At 44.5% G+C, this 16,476-nt stretch overlaps 1 protein-coding gene across 3 annotated transcripts in view; it reads left to right on the plus strand.

The window, feature by feature from the left end:
- Positions 1–334: 334 nt before the first annotated feature.
- ZNF106 (zinc finger protein 106) overlaps positions 335–16,476 on the plus strand; it is a 48,860-nt gene continuing 32,718 nt past the window's right edge. For all 3 annotated transcript variants that reach the window (XM_083863878.1, XM_083863879.1, XM_083863880.1), the window contains exon 1: positions 335–453. The gene's annotated coding sequence lies outside the window, so the exon portion shown is untranslated. The remainder of the gene's footprint in view (positions 454–16,476) is intronic.

Consider the following 16,476-nt stretch of genomic DNA (forward strand, 5'->3'; position numbering starts at 1 on the left):
TGATGTCCAGGGCGTCTCGCTGCTGAGACATCCGCCGTCTGCAGCGTTTGGTTTGTAGACAGGCAACACGTGGCACTATGCGTGTTTAAAGCGCTGCATTTACGCACAACAACAACAACGTTTATTATCGTTATCTGTTGGTGAATGCCCCCGGCTGGCCGGTGCCGGTGCCCTCGCGATGAAGTTCGTTCGCCCGTCGGATTGCCGTTGGACTACATTTCCCGGCAGGCCCCGCGGGCACGCAGGCGTGCCTCCCAGCGTGCAGCACGGCCGCCTTTCTGCCGGCCCATTGGTGGGCCGTGCCCTGGCCCCGCCAAACTCGCGCGGTCCTGCGGGGTGGGCCCGGTGCGGGCGCCGTGCGGGCGGCCGGTCCCGGCGCGGTGGTGGCCGGGCGTCCTCGGTCCCACAGGGGGATGGGCTGCCGGGCCGCTGCCCTGGAGAGGGGTGCGATCCGTGAGTACCGGGGCTGTGCGGAGCAGAGGGCTTGGGGAGCGCTGCGGCGGCGGTGGCGGCCGGGGGCGATGGGGGTCGCTGCGGCTCTGGCGGAGTGGGCGGCCTATGGAGGGCAGCAGGGCGAGCCCGGCCCGGAGGGGCTGCGGCAGGGACATCTCGCCTTGTGCTCTTTGCTTTGCCTTGTGAGCATCCCCTCTTGCCGTAGCGATCTCCGGACTTTGATACCCTGCTGTATAACAGCTTAGTTAGAGCGGAGCACGCTCTGCCCCAGGTGTGTAGCTGCCCTGCTGCTTCTTCATACTTGCCAGAAGTGTTTCCGGGGATGAAGCGTGTCTGAGGACTGAGCTGCTTAGTTGTCTTCCTCATAAGCAAATATCTAAGAAAGTGTAGTGAACGCATGTATGAGTTGAGTGATAAATATCTGGTAACTTTAAAGGAATGGGACTGACAGCGTGAAACAAGTCATAATAGCGTCATGAAATATGAGGTATTTGGAAGTAATCAGTCATCGTTGCACGCAGGGTAGTTCAAATACAAACTTATGTTAAGAACTGTTCGGGGGTGCATATGAACGTCAATTCGTAAAAATTTATGAAACATTGGATATGAGTGGCATTGGTGATTACAGTTCATACTTAAGTTTACTTCGTTGGTAACAGTCTTCTCAAGCAAGTAAAAACTTTCATTTTCACCTTCCCTCCTACACCTGAGGAGGTGCACCTTTAAACAACAGGTAGCTTCTGAAGTGGTGTGATTTGAGAGAGAAGAGCGTTGACAATTTGTGGACTTTGTTTTCAACATGAGTTTCCGGGCTTGCATTTCCTATATCTCTGTTGCTTATTGCTGTTCTTCTGTTGTTTGCTACTTCTTTCAGTTAAGCCTCAATTACTGCATTAAACTAATTGACTGTTTTGCTGAACTGACAGATCCTGGCCTAAAAAAAAATACCCCAAACACTTAAGCCTTCCAAAAATTTGATTAATAGCTTTGCTGAAGTTTGAGAGCTTATTTCCATTAGCACTACAGTATTTGGGATTACTACTGCAGGCTCTAAGGGCCAATGCAAAGTGTCTCTGTAACTTTTTACCTTGGAAAATAGATTTCTATCCTGAAGTCCCTCCTGTTAAAAGCAACTGAATTATGATTTGGTTTTTTTTAAAGTCCTTGTTTGACTTAAGCTGAACTGGCAGTACAAGGCAGCTGCACTTGCAGTACTTTGTATGTTCCACTAATGACTGATTTTAGTATGTAAAGTTAGCTAAATATGTGCTGTACTCTGGCACTTCCAATTTGGAACAAGACATTGGTTTTACCCAGATGATGTTTGTATCTTACCTAAGTCAGTTTGGTCACTGTTACCAAACTTCAGGTAGCTTCTATTCCCTATGTTCAAAAATGTCACACATTTGAGGAGATGTCAGCTAAAGACATCTTAATTCCTACAGGGCTGTGAATCTAGTACAGAATGACAGCAGTTGCTGTCCTCTAAATGTGTACCTAAATTGTGTACAGATATACTACAGTTTATAGTATCTAGATAAAATGAAAGTATTTTTCTATCAATTTTCTTTCCACCTTATCTTGTAAAGAAAAAAAAAAATCATAAAATCTCCACAATAAAATTTAAATTTGTTCAGAATCAAATTTAAATTGTTAAAGCTCTTTTTAACATCTGGTAATCCTCTTCTGTGAACTCTGCCACCAGATGGTGTCATAAGATTTAAAGTGTTATCTGACTCGAGCTGATTCTAGCAAAGTAAGAAGACACTTTACCTTACAAGTAACCTCTTGTTTTTATGAAACTGTGTTTTAAATTTGTAATGTAAGGTTTTTGGGTTTCTTTCATGAAGTCCTAGATTATTTTACATTTTGATCCTATCATGGTAGAGCTGCTGGTGTTCAGCCCTGAGACAAAACTGCATTACAGAGATATGATAATTTAGGCAGAGCCCTGTATTTCTATTAACTGGTCATTAATGACTATTATCTTAATGTGTGAGATGCTTAACTTGAATTTTCTTGGCATGAAAGCTCCTTATGCTGAAGAGTGACTTCAGTACCTTGGTTTGAGTGCTTTAAATCACTCTCCAGTGATTCTTCATACTCTGTAATGACATTATAAATAGAAGAAGCCCCATTACTTCCTGAATGCTCTCCCTGCTTGTTCTCTTGTGTCTAAACAAGAGAATATCTCATATAGTATCTTTCTTAGGGAGTCTTGAGTTATTTGACAAGGCCAGGTACCTGCTTCTGTGGAACTAGAATAGATGGGATGTATAGACTAATCTGTTTTGATGTGGCTTTTGAGTCCTTGTTCTTAATATCAGTGAAAGAGATGTCATATGCATACCAGTGAAGGATATTATGAGCTTAAATAGCCTAGGAAGAGGAAAAAAATATACAACTAATTATTACAGAAATAAGTGTAAAATTAAGTGTTGGGTATTTCTGTCATTCTTATAAGGGTCTGTAAAATGAAGACCCTTTTTAAAGTGACTCAAGATTCCCAGAATAAGCTGATGAGAATTCTTTTGAAAGTCACAGAAATATTTAAATTATTAGATTTAAATATTTAAACATAATATTTAATTAGGTTGTTTTCCCCACATCTTGTGGATCAATGTGTTGCCTCTTAGTAAGACTTTGTCTCAGTCATTATCAATTATGTTTGAGACTGTAATAGTAGTAGGGAATACACAATTCCCTTCTCCTAAGGGTAGTAATAGGGGTCTTAGCTTCAGTACTAGTCTGGTTTTGAACAATTCTTTTAAAGTGATTTGGACAGTTTGGAAAGGGGAATGACTATTTTAATAAGCCTAGGAAATGTGATGTTTGAGGAAGACAATGTGATGTTTCTTCATCTTAAGAAAACAAAACTTGCATATGCCTTAAACCAAATGGGGAGTGTGGGGGAAATTAGAAGCTTTCCAGGTATGTGGATTTTAGGTGTTCTAAATGACAGCATACAGCAATAATGCTGAACAGCTCTTGATTCCAATTTGGACAGAATATATTCCTGAATCTTCTGGTGTGTGAAAAGCTCTTGTGAGAAATTATCATCTTGATTTACAGCAAGGAAAACTTACTTTTGTATATTAGGAAATTATTAGCATTGCTTAGGTATAGGAGTTGGAAAGCTGCGATTTGGTTGTGGCTTAAAGTGTAGATGTTCTTCTGGTCTGTGCCCTCTTCTTAGATTTACATAAAATAAAAAGAGAACTCTGTGTTCCTGCCAGGTGTTCCGTGCTGGTCTGTTTAAGCTGTTTCTCTGTGGTGTCCTTATCTCCAGCAGATTTTCCCTGTATATTGTAAACATTCCAGCCATGCTCATAGGGTAGCATTCAGACAGTTTCTGCTAGATGTTTTCTAGGCCAGTTAGTGAAGTAAATTTTATTGCTTTTAACAGGATCTTAAAGAACTTTGATCTGTGAAATAACTCTTCTTTCTTGGCTCGATGTCCAAACAGTTGAGGACTTGTCTGCCCAGTTGCAAGTTTGCTGTGTAGTGGTGCTGCTTCAGGGCTCAGGGGTCTGCACTACCCTTAGTTTGTCATATCTCACACAATAAAATTAAATCTTGGAAAGCAGGGAGAAAATTACCTTAAAAGCTTGGACTTCTGGTACAAGTATTTTAACTTCTGGAGTGTAATATAGTTTTCTCCTTTGCCCTGTAAAAAGAAGAAACCAACTACAAAGTAGTTTGTGCAGTGCCTGGCAGTGTGCTGGAGGAAAATCATGCTGTTAGTCATGACTTAACTTTAATAAGTCCTTGAGTTTTTGTTGGTTGCCTGGGTTAGCTTGCACAGATCAATGTCTCAGAAGGAAAGTTAGTGCCTGACACATGTGCCCAGAAGGAGGGTTAAGGTGATTAGTAGAAATTATGGTCTACCTGGAATGAATTTAGATGCTTCAGGGGCAATGAATCTTGGAAAGGAAGATAGTCTGTGAATGCTGATGCATTATTCCATGTAAATTCTGATGGAGGCGATGAAATTGAAGCACAGGGCTCTGTACTGTTACTGTTACTATTACTGTTACTGTTACCGTTCTACAGTTCAGCTGGTATGTGTGCAATTGGTTGCTGCAGGAGAGAAGTCAGTAAGGCACTAAGCAGTGACATCTCTCCAGGAGCTGAGCATGTGCTGAGCATGCTGCTGCAGAACATTCTGCACGGTGAATTTGTACCCTCCTGTTCTTCTCAAGTGTTGAGTTTCCACTGCTCTCTGTAGGGACATGCAGTGTTTAGGCAGGCCTTTAGACAGCACTGCTGATCTCTTTGAAGCCTCCTGAGGATTTCTAGGCAGCTGGAATGCCAGGCTGCACACCCCACTCCATGGCACTTGTGGCTTTATATAGTCAAGACTGTTCAGCCACTAATCTGTAGCAGATTTAATCGTGACGAACATTTTTAATGTATGTTATCCGGTGTGGACAAATGGATGTTGTAGCAGGAAGTAGTCTAATGCCTAATTTTCTTTGTAGACTATTTTTAGTTGTGAGGAAAGTTCTCCAAAATCTCTGTTGCAGACTTGCTTAGTTTAATTAAAACTGTATGGTGTTTCTAAGTTCTCTACAGGTGCAGGCTATGGGAAAGTTGTGTTTACATTGCATAGTTGTAAAATACATACCTTCCCTTTAAAACAAACAAATAAATCACCCATAGAGCAGTTACATTTCCTCAAAATCTAAAGTTGTTATAATATCTCATTTGTTCCAAAGGCTTTATATTTTGCTTTTAATACATGCTCTTCTTTTTATATGGTGGTGGGGTCTTTTGGCAAAATCTTACCTTTGTTTGCAGTTTACTTAGTTTTTAGATAGCTCATCTTCCTTTTCAAATCCCTTAAAAAGTAATTTTCTATGTTATACAGCAAGTTAATAATTTCAAAAGCACAAGGTATTCAAAAGCCGATAAAAGCTTGAAGGTTGTTAAAGTATGTGGAGGTTATTTTTAAGACTTCAAATGTGCCTGCATTTATCTAGAGAGAGCTCTGTTTCTGAAGTTTCTTCATAAAGAATGGATGAATTTGTGATTGAACAGACCAGTATATGATGAGATGAAATGTAGTGACTACATGGCTCAAAAGCTCTCTGTTACTTGTTGATTTTGCATAGTGACTGAGGAAATACCTTTGATTTATTATGTTATTCAAACTACTTCATGGAAGTTCTTTTACAGTAAAATTGAAGGACTTAATTAAAGTGAACCATGGGGTTTACAAAAGGTTTAGCAGCACTGGGGAGAAAGCTAAGGATGATGGGAGGTGGATTATATCTATGTAAGACAGTAAGTCAAGAGGTGATCTGGAAATAGAATGTGTGTCTGTGTCTATCTCCCAGTCCCTGTAACATCTACCAGATCTCTTTATTTCGGAGTCCATGCCTCCAAGGGCTTCTCTCTGTAGAGTTGAAAGTTTCCCTTTTCATAGTGACATCCAATAGCATTTGAATTCTATTAGTATTTTTAGTACTGTGTCAGAAGTAATGCCCAGCTGATTGGGCAGTTTGCCCAAAACTCTTCCTGTAATCGTGTATAGTTACTATATGTTTTAATTAGCCAAAACAGGTGTAATGTTAGCTCTACTGGTGGAAGCTTTTTAATGTTCTGACTGGCCTTCTTTTCCTGATTTAAGTCCCATGTTGCTTTCAGCCCAGTGCAGAACAAATTCTGTAAATACTTGGGTAATCTTGAACAAGATCTTTCTCGGGTTGGTTTTCTCACCCGAGATTCAAGTTGTTTAAAGTCCTTGGCCCTCTAAAAGCCCCGAGTCGCGTTGGTACAAAGAAGCGGAGTCTTCAAGGCCTTGCTTTCTGGTTTCTCGAGTTGTTTATTATTTGATATCACAAAGTTTTTCTCCGCTCCCAGCCGAGGTCCGGACAGCGGCTGGGACACGAGGCGACTCCCCACCGATGGGACGTCACCTTACATTTATACAGATAATTACGTATAGGATATTTACTATTTCACACCAATGCCTAGTGCTTACACTAAGAGGGTCACTTCTGCTTTGACCCAATCCACTCTAACTATCTTATTTCATCACCACCCCAGAAGATGGAGGACGAGGAAGAAGGAGAGGGACACGAGGTACCACCCAAATTCCACCATCTTGTCCCCCATTTACCTCTATTCTAAGAATCTTAAAACTACTGAATTTTGTATGTTCTACTGTGTTATACTACTATTTTCACTTCCTGGTGATTTGCAATTCCTCTCCTAATGCTGGAAGTTTTTCCCATGGGCTAAGATCAAACTCAGTGTCTTCCTGGGCTCTGTGCCAAGGTTTCCAACCCCCCTGGACCGGTTCTACACCCCCCTGTCCAGGGCTCAAATTCTCTTTCCCAGGTCTCAGGTCATCCAAGGGGATGTCCTGGACTCCAACATCTCCCCCTCCTGTTTGCACCAAAAAGACCTCTTTTGCAGCCTTGTGCATGAGTCGCCGTATGCATTGAAAGAAGCACGGCACGACCATGAGAAGAATTACAAATCCCAACAGGATGCAAAAACCTGTTTTTGAAATTTCCTTCCACAAAGGTGAAAGGTCTAAAAAATTGAACATGCCATCCAACCACGACCCTGTTTCCTTTCCAATTTTGTTCACACTTTCCCGCAATTGTTTGATGTTCTCATGGATTGATTTAGAATGATCTGACAAGTTCATGCAACACATCCCTTCAAATTCCTCACACCCGTGCCCATGTGACAGCAAAAGATAATCAATTGCTGCCCTGTTTTGGATAGTTGCTCGTCTTACACTATCGGTGTCCATTAACATGTCACTCAGTGTAAGAGAAATGGCTCGGGCATGCTTACTCAGCCAACAAGCCATATGATCCAATTGTGTCAAGGCTACTCCTGATGCTGTCTGCGGTGAAAAAATTGCAGCTGCAATTCTCTGTGCCTTAGACAAAGTATGAACATCATCATCACATTTTGGATCATATTGCTGGATAGATCTTTTCTCTTTGGGATTTCGCTCTCTCAGTAACGTTATGTTGGGTGTTAACAATGAAAGTCTTCCAATGCTGCATGGACCGCCTTTGACATTTGCGGGGATTGCGGGCCAAACTCTGTCCCCACAAATAAAAAAGGTTCCTCTTGGCAATTGCACTGGATCATGGTTGGATGGTCTGCTCACCATCTTAGTGTAGTTACACCAAGACGATGCTTTTCTATAAATTATGTGATTTGGAGTGACATCTATTGTTTTGTTTTCTGCCACTCCAGAGTGATTAAATTTCACACAAAATTTCATTCTGACCGATCCAAGAATTTCCAGTTCCTGAGGTTCAAAAGGAGCCACAGGAAGGAACTTTGTCCAAACGTCCCATTTGTCCACTGGATTTGAAATGATCTTTAAAATTGCTGGAGGGACGTTTTTTGGAATCGGCCATTTGCTCACTGGCAACCCTACCAAACATGTTGAAAAAGGCTTCCCTGGTTTTGAGTGTGTCAAACAAATGGTGTCCAGCCCTGATGCATTGGCCAGAGTTTCCCAGACATTTTCCTTTGGTTGAGCCATGGGCCAATCTGCTGCGTTGCTCAAGGCAACCAATGAAAAAATGAGGCAAATGTGTGCTATCTGAGGCCTCCTTCCCCTAGGAACTCCTAAAATGCACCACCACCCAAGTCCCAAGGGAAACCCAAATCCCAAAGTCTCTCTTGCACGTAGAACAAGGGGATGTCCGCTGTCTTGACATCTGTTCATGTCTGCGTGCCTGTCTTGGGGTCCGCGTCTGCTTGCGTTTGGACTCGGTAGGGCTTCACGTTCTTTGCAGCCACCCATCTTGGTCCAGCTCCTGTGGAGACACAAGCATAACCCTTGCCCCAAGTTATTAATTTGAATGGTCCTTCAATTTGTCCTGTGTCTGGGTTCCTGACCAAAACTAAAGGATTCTCCTTCAGTTTTGCTTTTGTATTATTTGAAAAGTGTCTGATGATTGGCGGAGTGGGCTCTGTAAAAGAGCCATTTAGAAAATTCAACACATACAAGGCTTTGTTCAAGCGCATGTGTGGTGTTGCATCCGCCTCCCCCCTTTTCTGTTTTTCCAAAAGGGCTTTTAGTGTTTGGTGTGTCCTTTCAATGATTGCTTGACCTGTTGGAGAATGTGGGATACCAAAAGTGTGATGGACACCCCACCTTTTCAGAAATTTGTCAAGCACTTTCCCTGTATAGGTTGGACCATTGTCTGTTTTGATTTCTTGCGGCACACCTAATGATGCAAACGCTTGTAAAAAGTGTCGACAAGCGTGTTGTGCCGTCTCCCCTGTGTGCAATGATGCAAAAGTTGCACCTGAAAATGTGTCTACTGAGACATGGATGTTTTTAAGTTTGCCAAAAGATGGGTATTTGGTGACATCTGTCTGCCACAGTTGCAGACTGTGCAATCCTCTTGGATTGACTGCTCCCATGGATGCAGGAGGCTGTACACGCTGACAGTCTGGACAGGTATTGATGATTTCTTTTGCCTGGCTTTTGGAAATGCGAAAGGCTTCCATCAATGCCTGAGCATTCTGATGAAAAAATGCATGACTCAACTTTGCCTGCTCAAAGATGTTTGGCAAAGTGTTTGAAATTGGCATAGCCAATTCATCTGCGTGTGCATTGCCCTCTGCTAAGAATCCTGGAAGGGAAGAGTGTGCCCTAATGTGAGAAACAAAATATTCATGTTTTCTCTCTTGTAATAGAGTCCTCATACAAAGTAAGTATGAATACAAATCTTCATTGTCGACTTCCTTTAAAAGTGAATTTTCAAGCCTTCTGACCACATTTGCTACATATGCTGAATCTGTGATCAGATTGAGAGGTTGAGAAAACAGTTCAAAGACTCGAACCACTGCTGCCAACTCCACTATCTGTGGTGAACCTTGCACTGTTTCTATGTTTGATTCCCACTTTCCTGTTGTTGCATTTTGCCATGTGATTACTGATTTGTGAGTTTTTCCTGAGCCGTCAGTAAATATGGTTATTGCATCCAACGGCACCTCACTTATTTTTGGCTTTTCTCTAAAACTTATTTTTGCTTTCAACAATTTGTGGCTTGGAAAGTGGATCGTGCAAGTGCCAGGATAATCTAACAATGCAATTTGCAAGTCTTCTGACTTTTGCAATGCCCAGTCAAAATAATCTTTTTTCAAAGGCAGGTAAATTGTTGTAAAATCTTTGCCTGCCATTGTCAACAGTCTGGACCTAGCTTTGATGATGATCTGAGCTATCATTTCTAGACTTGTGAGAATTGTTCTTGGAGACCTGTAAGATAAAAAGATCCATTCTAAAATCAGCAATGGGTCTGTGTGAGATGCATCCCATTGAAAAATCAACCCATACAGTTGTATTTTCTCTCCCAACACTGCAAGGAAGAATGGTAATGATTCTACAAAACGATGTGCCTGTCTCTGTTGAAGAGCTTCTGCAATCCTTTCAAGGGCTTTCTGAGCTTCTAGCGTGAGAGCTCTGGGAGACTTTATATTGCAGTCTCCTTTCAAAAGGTTAAACAATGATGTAAGTTCATCATTTGTGATTCCTAAGACTGGTCTCATCCAGTTGATTTCTCCCAAAAGTTGTTGCAAGTCTTGCAGATTGTTGACTTCTGCTTTGATTTGAATTTTCTGAGGTTTTATGGTCTGTTCTGAGATCTTCCATCCTAAGTATTTCCAAGGTGCAGATTCTTGAATTTTCGAAGTAGAAATTTCCAATCCTGCATTTTGCACTTCTGCAATCACGCAGTCACGAGCTTTCTGCAGCTCCTGTTGTGTCGATGCTGCGATGAGCAGATCGTCCATGTAGTGAACGATTCTTGCCTCCGGATATTTCTTTCGCGCTGGAGACAAAGCTCGTGCCACAAACCATTGGCAAATCGTTGGAGAATTTTTGAGTCCTTGGGGTAAAACCACCCAATGGTATCTTTCCAGAGGTTCTTGTCTGTTGATGCTTGGGATGGAGAATGCAAATCGAGGAGCATCATCTGGATGAAGTGGAATGTTAAAGAAACAATCCTTGAGATCGATGATCACAAGTGGCCAGTCTCTCGGAATCATTGAGAGAGCTGGAAGTCCTAATTGAAGTGGACCCATTTCTTCAATGACCTCATTGATTTTTCTGAGATCATGAAGCAGTCTCCATGAACCTGAGGCTTTCTTGCGGATCACAAAGACCGGAGAATTCCATGGACTATTGGTTGGTTTGATGTGTCCCTTTTCTAACTGTTCTTTAACTAAAAGCTTAAGTGCACTCAACTTTTTCCGCTCAAGGGGCCACTGATCCACCCAGACAGGATCGTCTGTTTTCCAGGTCAGTTTCAAAGTGGTGAGTGCCACAGTGACCCCCACTAAAAATCCAGTTCCATTCTTGCACCCCATTGTGCCAAAATGTCTCTTCCCCACGCTGTGATGGGTTTTTGTATGATGAACGGACGAATGACTGCCGTCTTTTTTCCTGGTCCTGAGATGAGAATTGCATTTTCACTCTGTGGACAAACAGAACTTCCTCCAATGCCTGAAAGTGAGCTCAAAGGTGCAATCAGGCTCCATTCTCTGGGCCAAAAAATATGTGAAATTACCGTGACATCGGCCCCTGTGTCAATCATTCCCTGGAGCGTGATTGTCTTCTGGCCGTAGGTCAAAGAACATGTAATGATGGGTCGATCTCGACCTAGGTGCTTTACCCATGTGGCATGAACCTCCACGTGCTCACTCGAAGGGGAATCCTGTTGACGAAACACTGGCATGACCTGTTCCGTGGTGTGAGATGGCAATGCAATGGCTTTGGCAATGGAAGTGTTCTCAGGAATGACCAACGGTGGTCGAAGAGCCTTGGCTAAGATTGTCAATTCTTCATTGCAGTTTGCCCAAACAAGTGTTGGGTAAATGATGAGACCTAAAATACTACTTCTGTCTTTACCTATAATTAAAAATTCTTGGCTTTTCAATGAAGTTCCAGTGACCCCGGTGGGTATCACTGCATGGCTCTCATTCATGAAACAAGTCATTTTGGAAGCTGCCAAGTCACATTGTGCCCCTGGTGGCAGCAAGTCTGGATCGCTGGGGATCCTGTAGATTGTCCTGCTGAGGGTATCACATTGACGTTCCCCGACAACTGTCCTGTTTGTGGAATTTGATTTTGAGTCATCGCCATCACTTGTGTCGTCGCGCGTTGACGATTCGCGCTCTTCTTGGAGTTTCCCGAGAGAGGCAGAGGTCTTCCATCCACATCTGTTTTTGCATGGCAATGGCTTGCTTGATGCTTCCCTCTTCTGCATCTTGGACAAACACCTGATGAACTTGCATTTTTTGCATGTTCTGGACAGTTTCTCTTGAGGTGCCCTTGTTTGCCGCACTTGTAGCATTGTGCTCCTGAAAGTTTTGCTGTCATTACTGTTGTGGAATTATTTTGTCGAAGAGCTGCCAAAGCCTCCTTAAGGTTTTCAGTCTGGGCTTTGATGATTTTTTCCATCTGTTCTCCCCAGATGCTTGCTTGAATGGATGCGACATGCTGTGGTGTTCCTACTTTGCTGCATGCTTCCAACATTTCTGCCAAGGACGGCTGGCCTGGCATTGCACTGATGATGCGTTTGCAGTCTGCGTTGGCATTTGCAAAAGAAAGACTTCGAAGCAGATGCGGCTTCGCTCCCTCATCATTGACTTGCCTGTCTATTGCTTGTGTTAGACGATCAATGAATGAGGAGAAAGATTCTGTTGGGCTTTGCTTTACCTCTGTATAAATGCTTTCTGGAATTCCTGCTGGTGGAATTTGCACTATTGCTTTTCTTGCTGCTTCTTTTATATCTGTCAACACCTCTCGTGGCAAATTCCTTGCTTGACGACCTGGGTCATCATTTGGTGGATCACCTGCCATTTCTGCCACGGTGATGCCTGCATTTGGTCCTCCTTGATATCTTCTTCTGAGCTCTTCAAGGGCTCTTTTCCATTTTGCTTCCCAGATAAGGACTTGCGAATCTGTTAGAATCATTGATGCGATAGATCTGAGATCAAAAGGCGTTAGATCATATATGTTGAATGTTGCCTTCAAAAGCTGCTTGAAGTACGGGGATCCCAATCCATTATCACGGATGGCTTTCACTAATTCCTTGATGACATCATGATCCAATCGCTCCCATCTCGGATTCTGACCTTGCGCATCGTATGCCACTGGCAATGCTAGACTTCTTGCACCTGTTAAATTGAATTCTTTCAATGCTTTTTTCTTTATCTCAGTCCAATCTGTTGCACTGGGTACCTGTGCATCAGATATCTGTGAATCTTCCAAAAATGGAATTAATTGCTGCGATTTCCATGATGATGCTGCTCCTGTCATTCCGGAGTCTTCTTGTGTTTGGTGTTTGTTCACATCTTCTTGAGATGTGATCCCTTCATCCCTGAGGGATATATCTCTTCTTGAGATTTCTTTTCCTCCTAATTGAGGAGTAGGAAGCTGGGATTTCTGTGCAGCACGTGATCCCTGTGCAGCACTACCAAAGGAGAGGGTTGATCCATCGGGTAGCCGGAGGATAAATGGAGAATGCGTCTGTGCAGTTGATTGAAGAGGAGCTTGATTGTCTTTTGGTGAAAGGAACACTTGAGGGAATTGAGTGTTTGAATCTGGGTTGAGCTCCAAAGCTGTTTCTTTAAATTGCAGGAGAAATTGCTTCATGAAATCTTTGGATAATAAAATTGAAGGAGCTTGAGATGAAGAATCTGCAGTTGCTGTTGTTGTTGATATGAAAGGGATGCCTTGCGAAGCAGTGATATGAATCATGCTTTCATCCGTGCTGACTGCTTGTTGTTGTAGTTGAATTGTTTCGTGATCCTCTAAAGTTGACACAGGCTGTGTTTGTTCCTGTAGAAATTGCTGCTTTGGAGAATAAATCTGTTTTTTGTATGTAATTGGGAAAAAATGATGTAATGTGGGTGTTCCGCCACTAGCTGGCGCTGTTGCTGGACTGGCTGAGTATGGAAGTTGCCGTGTTTGCTGTAATTGTACAGTCTCGCCACTAGGTGGCGCTGCCATCGAGACAGCTGGACCCTGTCCGGTACTAGGTATTTTTTCTGGGATCTGTTCCATCAGCTCCGACAAAAGACGCTGTGCTTGTAACAAATTCTCCGTTTCTGGATCTCTGGAAACTGTTGTAATATTTTTTGGACGTGCGCCCATGCATATGAACGAGCTAGCTGATTTTGAATCACTGAGCGCCTGCTGTGCTGGTATCAAGGCGCCGCTCGTGGGCGGGGTCATGGTCTGCGGCTGCCGTGAGGAGGCGGCTCCCTGGAGAAATTCTCCGCCCTGGCCACTCTCCATCCCCGCCTGCGCCACCCCCGCCTGCGCCACCCCCGCCTGCTCCGATCCTGCTTGCGCTGTCCCGGCACCCCCCTGGGAGGCGTTCCCTCTCGGCCCGCCCCCAGAGACCGCCCCGTCCCGCTCGCCATCGGGGTTTACCCCGCCCCGAGCGAGACTGCGGCTTGGAATCCAACCCACTCCCACCGCGCCTGCGCCAAAATCCGCCGCAAGCGCCTCTGGGGTTTGCAGTGCATGGCTCTGCGCCTGCGCCTGCGCCGCCCTTTCTGGCTCTTTGCCCATGCTTTGCGATGCGGACGTAACTTGGTCCACATTGCTCCCTGTAGCTTGCGTCATCAACCTGCGCTCAGCTACCGGCATGGACTTTCCCCCCGCTGCTGTCCCGGTCCCGCGGTTTGCAAAATCCCGACGATCGCCCGCGAGTTGTTTTTCCCCGCGATCCGCGCCCCCTTGACACGGTATGTTTTCCCACTGCCCCCCGTTACGTTCCCCGTCACCGCTATATGATTGTTCCCGGCGCGACTGATTCAGATCACTTTCGCGCGCATGCGCTGCAGTCTTATCTCCCGCGGCTGACGCGATTTGGGGTTGTTTTCCCTGCTGTTCTGGTGTTTGGCGCCCTCCCCCTCCCCCCTGCTGTGTTTGTCCTTGCTCTGCTGGAGGGAGAGGCGGCGAAGCGATTTCGCATGATATCTGCGGGGGGGTAAACGGGCTTCTAGATGGAATATGTTCTAAATCTCCCTGTTTCCCCCCCTGGGGCAGTTGTCCCATGTCCAGGGGACATGTCTCAGAAGAACGCGTATCTCTATCTTGATCGCTGGGATAAAGTACAAGTTTTTGCCTTCCCGGGACTGGCTTTGGGGAATCAGGCTTTGGGGTTTGAGGCACCGAGACAAGCTGCTGTGCATCATGTGCCTCACCTCGGGGAAGCTGCTGGCTTTCCCCTGATGTTGCCTGGGTGAGCTGATGGCTCTCCCCTCCCACATCCCCACTAGGAGATTTGGGATCCGCCTGCTGCTGAGAGGCAGAACAAGTCGCTGCTGGCTGCTGCCCAGCGGAAGAAACCTTGCTTTGTCCCTCTTGCGCAGTCCTCTGCTGTTGTAAAGAAGGAGGAACTGCTTTTCTGTTACGTGAAATGGACTCTAGCATGGTTCTCGCTGCGGGCAAAAGCTTCGCAGCTGCTTTATCTTTCTTAGTTGCTCTGTTGTAAAGTTCCCTGTTTGCCTCTTGCCAAAATGCAGGCTCAAATACAACGTGGGTCTCACAATGTGGAAAGTTACACCGAGCCCACAAAAGAAGAGCTTGAAGCTCCTTTTCAGAAAGGCCTGCAGGATGTGCAGACACAACTACCCTTAATTTTGCTAGGATCCTTTGCTGTTCCTGGGAGATTCCCACCCCCATGTGTTCTAAATTCGACCGGTCTTACCAAAGCCGAAAAACAGGGTGCAGGTGTTCTCAAATTCGTCCCGGGGGTGTCCTGATCACCGACCAGCAGATCTCAGGGTGACGACTTCAGGGCCCTTGAAGTTCGTCTGTCCAAGGCGAATTTGAAGGCAGCTGCTTTGGCCAAAAATCTTCCCCTGTCTTCTCTGGCTGTTTTCCTGGCTTCAGAGGGCTTGGTGTGTCCACTGGAAAGTACCCAGGGACGCCAATTCTCGTCCAGGCACCCAGGGACGCCAATTCTCGGGTTGGTTTTCTCACCCGAGATTCAAGTTGTTTAAAGTCCTTGGCCCTCTAAAAGCCCCGAGTCGCGTTGGTACAAAGAAGCGGAGTCTTCAAGGCCTTGCTTTCTGGTTTCTCGAGTTGTTTATTATTTGATATCACAAAGTTTTTCTCCGCTCCCAGCCGAGGTCCGGACAGCGGCTGGGACACGAGGCGACTCCCCACCGATGGGACGTCACCTTACATTTATACAGATAATTACGTATAGGATATTTACTATTTCACACCAATGCCTAGTGCTTACACTAAGAGGGTCACTTCTGCTTTGACCCAATCCACTCTAACTATCTTATTTCATCACCACCCCAGAAGATGGAGGACGAGGAAGAAGGAGAGGGACACGAGGTACCACCCAAATTCCACCATCTTGTCCCCCATTTACCTCTATTCTAAGAATCTTAAAACTACTGAATTTTGTATGTTCTACTGTGTTATACTACTATTTTCACTTCCTGGTGATTTGCAATTCCTCTCCTAATGCTGGAAGTTTTTCCCATGGGCTAAGATCAAACTCAGTGTCTTCCTGGGCTCTGTGCCAAGGTTTCCAACCCCCCTGGACCGGTTCTACACCCCCCTGTCCAGGGCTCAAATTCTCTTTCCCAGGTCTCAGGTCATCCAAGGGGATGTCCTGGACTCCAACAATCTTGAGCACATGTAGGCTATTACTCTGCTAAATACAAAGTAGTGCCAGTGAAGAATGTTGGGGGAATACAGAATATTTTAATGCAAAAGGAAATGTCTGAAATGGGTGCAAGGATTAGCAGCCTCACTTTCCATGAGTACTTCCATATTAACTGCATTAAACCACTTACTATGTTGGATAGGCATCTAACCATTTGTCACTTGTGTATGATCATTAATAATTCCATTAGATCTGTTGCAGCTGCACATATTGATGATGTGCTGCTATACTCACCTAATAACTCACTAGAGAGTCAGGAGTCTGCAATATCTCATTTTCTGTCTACTCATATTAGCTTAAACTTTCCTTAACCGCTGTCTCAGTTGAA

This window comes from Zosterops lateralis (assembly GCF_965231275.1).
Source record: "Zosterops lateralis genome assembly, chromosome: 6".
Lineage (NCBI taxonomy): Eukaryota > Metazoa > Chordata > Aves > Passeriformes > Zosteropidae > Zosterops > Zosterops lateralis.